The sequence below is a fragment of the Azolla caroliniana genome, unplaced genomic scaffold (assembly GCF_043228905.1).
Source record: "Azolla caroliniana isolate FFs.n. ecotype wild unplaced genomic scaffold, voAzoCaro1.0.p SCAF_15, whole genome shotgun sequence".
NCBI classification, from domain to species: Eukaryota; Viridiplantae; Streptophyta; class Polypodiopsida; order Salviniales; family Salviniaceae; genus Azolla; species Azolla caroliniana.
In genome coordinates this window covers 9,777,458-9,784,978 of record NW_028230450.1, presented here as the reverse complement: position 1 = coordinate 9,784,978, position 7,521 = coordinate 9,777,458, and the positions used below count along the sequence as shown (strand labels likewise).

The 7,521-nt window shown below is 41.5% G+C and overlaps 1 long non-coding RNA gene and 1 pseudogene across 3 annotated transcripts; one reads left to right on the top strand and one right to left on the bottom strand.

Annotated features, from left to right (window-relative positions):
* The first annotated feature begins 2,747 nt into the window (after positions 1–2,747).
* LOC147854553 (uncharacterized) lies at positions 2,748–5,549 on the top strand. 3 transcript variants are annotated; one of them, XR_015531053.1, is made up of 6 exons: positions 2,748–2,978; positions 3,790–3,926; positions 4,033–4,314; positions 4,430–4,528; positions 5,085–5,177; positions 5,266–5,549. It is a non-coding gene; the product is annotated as an uncharacterized LOC147854553 (long non-coding RNA). The 3 variants fall into 3 exon arrangements; XR_015531054.1 differs by having other exon boundaries at positions 3,790–4,314; XR_015531055.1 differs by lacking the exon at positions 2,748–2,978 and having other exon boundaries at positions 3,778–3,926.
* Positions 5,550–5,984: 435 nt separating this feature from the next.
* Positions 5,985–6,881, bottom strand: LOC147854552 (uncharacterized; annotated as a pseudogene).
* Positions 6,882–7,521: the final 640 nt, after the last annotated feature.

Here is a 7,521-nt window from a genome sequence, read left to right as displayed (position 1 = left end):
TTTGTGGGTAACTCTGGAGTTTCAAATACATACAACCGGGGGTGACAACCCGTATAAGCATAAAATGGTGTAACCTTTGTCGATGAGTGGACAGAGTTATTATACGCAAATTCGGCAAAGTGGAGAATATCCGCCTAGTCATCTTGATGATAGCTTAGGAAACACCGCAGATACTGCTCCAACGTTTGATTAGTTCGTTCTGCTTGGCCGTCTATTTGCGGGTGGCAGCCGGAGGAGAGGTTACAAGTGACCTGAAGCATTTTAAAGAGGTGCTTCCAGAACTTCGAGATGAACTGGGGTCCACGGTCACTGATGATATTATCGGGAAGGCCATGATGCCGATATACTTCACGCATGATAGTTTCGGCAATTTCCTCACTAGAGATTTCCTTTGTACATGGCAGGAAATGGGCCATCTTCCTATATCAATCTACTACTGTTAAGATTGCATCGAATCCCTTAAAGACCGGAAGATCTGTGATGAAATCTAGAGCAATGGATTGCCATGGCTTTCTTGGAATTGGTAATGGTTCTAATAAACCATATGGATGACGCCTTGGCACTTTTGCTCTGCAACATATATCACAAGTTTGAACAAAATCTTCGACAAATTGACGTATATGGGGCCACCAGAATGATCGTTGTACTAAATCTAATGTTTTAGTACTACCAAAATGCCTAGTTGTATATGTGTCATGACAGTTTTGGACTACTTGAAGGCGACAAGTACTATTAGGAACATACAAGAGTTTCTTAAAGAATAGTAATCCATCATGACATTCGAATTGTCGATAGTCCGTACCTAGTTGTTGTGATTGTGAAGAAGATGCTTGAGAGGGATCAATTTGTGCTAGAATGGCTTGGGTGAAAGCATCTGTCTTCAAGTCCTCATGTATGGTATCGATAACGTGGGAATCCAAGGACATATCGAAGACCTGTGTTGCTTGCAATTGTGTCGGTCCCAAGATTACTTGCTTTTGGTTATCGAAAGCCGGATCGCCGGGATGCGGGGCTAGATACGAGCGCCATGATAATGCATCTGCCTTCCCTTGTTGCTTCCTAGGAAGATATGTAATTTTGAAGTCGAAAGGAGTGAGGAATTGGGCCCAACGAGCTTGACGTCAATTTAACACACGAGCATTCTGAAAGTAGGCAAGGTTTTTGTGATCACTGAATAAAGTGACTTGATGAGAAGACCCCTCTAGAAAATGCTTCCATTGCGTAAAAGAGTCCACTATTTCTAATAGCTCCTTATCATGAATTTCATAGTTGATTTCCACGGCATCAAACTGGCGTGAGTGGAAAGCCATAGGATGTAGCTTTTCATCATCACCTTGTTGCGACAGAATGCTACCCAAGGCGAAATCCGATGCGTCTGATTCAGTGATGAATGGTTTTTTTGGATCAACATGAGCTAAAATAGGAGTCGATGTAAATGCCTTCTTAAGACTCTCAAAAGCCATGTCCACTTCTTCAGACCAAACTAACGATTGTCCCTTCCTGGTAAGCTATGTGAGAGGCAGAACAAGCTTTGAGTAATCCTGTATGAACTTGTGGTAAAAGTTGGTAAAGCCTAAAAAGCATTGCACATCTCGCAACGAACGCAGAGTCTGCCACTCTACCACCGTTTTGACCTTAGCTAGATCCATGGAGATGCCTTCTGAGGAAATGACATAACCTAGAAATTCTACCTGGTTGCACCCGGAACTACATTTTTCCAGCTGTGCATAAAGACCATGTTCTTGAAGTCGTTTTAGTACTAATAGTACATGAGAATCATGCTCTTCTTGGGTCGCCCCCGGGGGCTTCACTGTCAAAACTTGTATGATAGCACGTGAGTTCATCAAAAGGGGTTTAAATTAACCATTGAGATACAGAATGTATATATATAAGGGTATTAATAAATACATAAAATATATATTTACATAAGGGTACTATTAATTATGCTAGAGAAAAAAATTACATAAGCCCATGAAATATTAGATATTTCAATGAGATAATAAAGAATATATTATGCAAACAATAATTAAATTTGGAGTAGCATACATACATACATATATACATGCATATATACCTACATTTAAACACTACATCCATGAATATGTATATACATACATTACACCCATTTATACATGCATACTAACTAAACATGAATATATATACAAATATATAATATCATATGTACATACGTACATACACATACATAAATACATACATAAATAAATTACAACTTATATATGCACATACACATACACATAAATACATACAATTACATATTATATGTATTACAAATCTACATACATACAATAAATAAGATACATATTGTAATGTGCTCAATTACAGTCCCTTTCCTCTCTTGGTAGGCATCTCTCTTTATAGTGTTTCCCACCTTTCTTGGCTCTACCCCTAGTTAGTTACAAGTTAGTTTTCCTCTTGGGACAAAACCACCTAGTGTGGTCCCCCACACATGACACCTCCCCCTTTTAAAAAAAATAAAATTACATAGTAGGACCTAGACCCTTATTCATTTGTTCTTCGTTACTGTGCAGCGAGGGTTTTTGACTGCTAAAGTCACAATGACGCCTCCCAAGGATGTTGACTGTGTCATTGTCGATGGCGTGACGATTGGGGGGTGGCTATGGTCTGATTCGCAGTGAAGGATGTGCATGCGCTTCGACTGCAACGACATCCAGGTGTGACACTTTCGATGGCGTGACGATTGTGGGCGGTTATGGATCGATTCAGAGTGGGGGATGCGTCTGCGCTTCGACTGTGGCTACATCCAGGTGTGTCGGTGGCTGCGACAGGCCCGTGAAGTCATCGATTGTGGATACATCTTGGCATGTCGATGGCTGCGACAGTCCTGTGTCGTCCGCACCGGTGTCGTCGGGGTGGAGATTCTCAGTTGGGGGAGGTATGCGCCTAATCCGCGAGACATGTGTGACTGTTTTCGTCGATTTATCGATTCGGCGTAACCGGTAAGTGTTCGAGCCGATGTGTGCTATGATCTTGTATGGTCCTAACCATCTGTGCATGAATGATTCACAAAGACCTTTTTTCCGCACCGGGTAATAGACTCGAACATATTCGCCGATATTGAGTGTGGTTGGCCTATGTGATTTGTCGAAATATTTCTTTTGTCTTTGTTGGGCTTTACTTAAATTATATTGAATGGCTCGTCGGAGAAGAGGCATCATTGATTGTAGATATAACCACCACGAGGTGGCATCACTATGATGTGGGTTGACTTTGATGGTGTGTGGGTCTGGGGAGAGACGAGGATCGCGGCCGTATAATGCCCTGAATGGACTCACCTTGGTGGATTCTTGTACTGAGATGTTGTATGCGTGTACCGCGAATGACAATACTTGATCCCATGATTGATGTAAAGGATCAACATAGGCTACAATAGTTTGTTTAATGGTTTGGCGATGTAAACAACCGCTTTATTCCCAAACTCTGCGTGAGAACTTGCATCACTTCGCTTCGGAATTGTGATCCTTGATCGGAAAGAATTTGGTGAGGGCATCCGTGAGGAAAAATCACCCTTTGTAGAAGGGCATTGGCGACCGTATTTGCTGTTGCATCTGGTAAGGCAGCAGCTTCGCACCATCGGGTCAAGTATTCTGTAATTACCAAAATATATTTGTTTCCTTGTATTGATGTTGGAAATGGGCCCATAAGGTCCCATCCCACCATCTCAAAAGGTTCCTTGACTTCAATGGGTGTCAAGGTACCGTATGTGGACTGTGGGTTTTTTACGGTCTGACATGTGGAGCATGTTTGTAGGAATGTAGAGATAGACTATCTTAATTTTGGCCAATAATACATTGACCGAATGCGATGGAGGAGCTTATGGAAACCGAAATGACCCGTCAACCGATGATTATGATAGAATTCGAGATAAGTTGCCCGTAATGCCTCCGGTAAATACAGACGTGGAGGGAGGCCTTGACTAATAAAATGGAGTATGTTGTCAATTAAAACAAAATGACGGTATACCTGCTTGTCATGGCTATTTTGTATTCGCAGGATGAGGTCCTTGATCACAGGGTCTTGCTGTTGCATTTGTGCTATTTGCTGTGGCTGAAATGGGAGGTCATTGGCATCCTCTGCCCATTGTGCGACATGGTACTCCATCCGAGATAAAGCATCAGCAACTGTGTTGGATGCTCCCTTCCGATAAATCATGGTAAAACTGTATTCTTGCAAAGGGAGTGCCCATCGTAGTAGTCTTCTCGGTGGATGAGTTTTGTGGATGAGCGATACCAATGGCTGGTGATCCGTTTCTACTTGGACGGATGTTCCATGCAGGTAAGGGTGGAACTTCTTGAATGCCCAAAGAATTGCCAAGAACTCTTTTTCTGTCGTAGAGTAGTTTTGCTCTGATTTCGTCAATGCTCTACTTATGTATGCTATCGGCTGGCAGTCGTCATTGTCGTCTTGTTGCAAGAGCACAACACCGATTCCATAATTGGAAGCATCTGTTTGAAGGCGGAAGACTTTGCTGAAGTTTGGAAATGCCAAGGTTCCCGCATCCTTGATTAATTTTTTTAGTTTCTCAAAACTTTGTGTACAATCTGCTGACCACTGATATTTTGATCCTTTTTTCAATAGTAATCTCAAGGGGGCTGTGACCGTGGCTAGGTTAGGGATAAACCGTAATGAAAAGTTCACAAGACCAAGGAAGCTTTGTAGGGATTTGATGTTGCTCGGCGTTGGGTAATCAGCAATGGCTCATATCTTAGCAGGGTCGAGTTGGATGCCTTTTGAGGATATCATGAATCCTAAAAATCGTAATTCCGTTGCTCCCCATTTGCACTTCTTAAATTGTAGTTGTAGGCTATATTTTTGGATGCATAGGAGGACTTCTTGTAGAACTTGAATATGTTGCGACCAGTCAGCAGTGTGTATCAGTATATCGTTGAGATAGACTAGTATGACTCCTTTATGGATGAGGTCTTGAAAAATGGTGTTCGCCATTCTTTGGAACGTGCTGCCTGCATCTGATAATCCGAAGGGCATTCTCTTAAATTGGTATAAGCCATGCTGTGTTCTAAAAGCTGTCTTGTGTTTATCTTCAGGTCGTAGGGGTATTTGCCAATACCCTGAAGCCAGATCTAAGGATGTAAAGTATCTTGACTTACCGAGTTGGTCGATTAAATCGTCGATGCGTGGTAATGGATACCTGTCATGCTTTGTAATTTTATTTAGTAATCTGAAATCAATGCAAAATCTGAATGTACCGTCATCTTTTCTGACCAGATGAGGTTCTGATACCCATTCACTACTAGACGGCTCAATAATATCTTTTCGGAGCATTTCTTGGACTGCAGTGTTTATCCGTTGATGATCAAGTGGTGAGCGCCTTCGAGCTGCCATTCTCACCGGAGGAGAGTCCGCTGTGGGTATGGCGTGATGCACTTGTAAAGTTACTTGAGTGGTTTTTTCTGTCTTCCTAAAGATTTTCGGGAACTTCCCGAGTAGGCGACAGAGATCGGTCAAACGTGATTGTGCTGGTTCTATTTGGATTTGAGTATGCATGACCTGTGTGCTAGTATAAGGTGTGTTAAGAAGGGGAATTGTGGTGCAAGGCCTAAGGTGTGGAAGAACTAATGTCTGTGTGTCAAAATGCAATTGGGCCCCATGCTTAACAAACCAATCACATCCTAATGTTAAAGGAAATAGCTGTTTTGGTAGGACATAGAATGAATGGACGAAGGTATGTTGTGCTAGTGTGAAATTGCAATGTGCGTGTGTGAATGATTTATAGAGTTTTTGCTTGTCACCAAAAATTACATGGATTAGTGGTGCAGATGATGTTGGTAAATGCAATTGATTAACTATATCTAAACTAATTGAAGAGATTGTGCTACCTGAATCTAGTAATGCTTCATGTGATGTATTCTGAATACGTGCGATTGTGGAGCAGACTATTCGGCTAGAAGATGTAGCGGCTTGGAAGTGTGGGAGTTGCTCTTCCTTCAACGTCCCGCATTGATGTTTTCCTGTATGTTGGCAAGAGATGTGGAATCAGCCAACTGGATTTGGGCATTCTGATGGTGTTTAGATGCGGTGAATTTCCTGCAATATTTCTTAACATGACCATAATTATTGCAGTAAAAACAACGGGGGCGTCCTTGAGTGTCTCGACTTGGGAGTTGCTTCCTAGCATTAATCTGTGCATTTTGGATGTCAATATCCATCGGGCATGCTGTGGATTCGACTTGATGCTTCTGATTGTTTTGTTGTGGCATTGTAGGTGCCTGCGACAATTCCATATAATCAGGTGTTTCTATACGTTGGGCGATCTGTACAGCCAGTTGGAAGGTTGTCGGCCCTTGATCTTTTACTCTCCTATAGATGTCATGTCTCAGCCTTGGCAGCAAGAAATATAGCTTCATAGACTCTTTCATGTTTGGATCTACTCTAAGTAAGAGTTGTTTTAATCTTACTGCAAACTGTGCTACTGGCTCATGTGCTTGTTGACGCATGTTACCTAATTGTTGTAGGGTTGTTTGTGTTATATCGTTATTGGCGAAGTGTTGTGCCAGTTGTTCGCGCAGGTATGACCAATCTTGTTTTACTTCTTCTGGTTGTTGAATAAACCAGGTTGCTGCGACATTTTCCAATACTGTGCGCAGTTCTAGGGCTTTTCTATCATCACTCCATTAATGATAGCCGACGACATTATCAAAGTGACCTAGCCAAGCCAATACGTCTTCTGTTGGTAGGCCAGAAAATGATCGTGGTCTAATTCGTGAGTCCTTCTGTTTCTCTGTGATGTTTCCTGTTTGTTGTGATTGATTAGTTAACCAATATATTATTGTTTGATTTGTGTGGTTTACCTGCAACATCATCGTTGACATAGCTTGAAGCATTTGCTCGGTTGCGTTTCTTGGAGAGGTCTGTTCCACGAACTCTGGTTGCATACTCATTGTGTTGTTGAAATCTGATGTCTGCATCATTGTGTAGTTGATGCTCTCTTGAATTCGCGTCTTTTCGGCAGGTCACTTGTAGGCTTAGCGGCTGCCTCTGTGTGAAGATCAGTGGAATACTCGTGTGTGATGATCGGTGGGTTGCTTCTGTGTGATGATCAGTGGGTGTGCAGGTTGTGGTTGATCTAAAAATGCCCGTTATTTCCACCAATGTAATGTGCTCAATTACAGTCCCTTTCCTCTCTTGGTAGGCATCTCTCTTTATAGTGTTTCCCACCTTTCTTGGCTCTACCCCTAGTTAGTTACAAGTTAGTTTTCCTCTTGGAACAAAACCACCTAGTGTGGTCCCCCACACATGACAATATATATATATATATATATATATATATATATATATACACACACACACATAAATAAATTACATACTACATATCATATAATCCATACATATTACACAATATACAAATTTACATACACATACATACATTACATATATACATACACATATATATTACATATGTACATACATATTCCACATATTGCCATATATATATATAGGTCATATGGGACCATACAACCTACA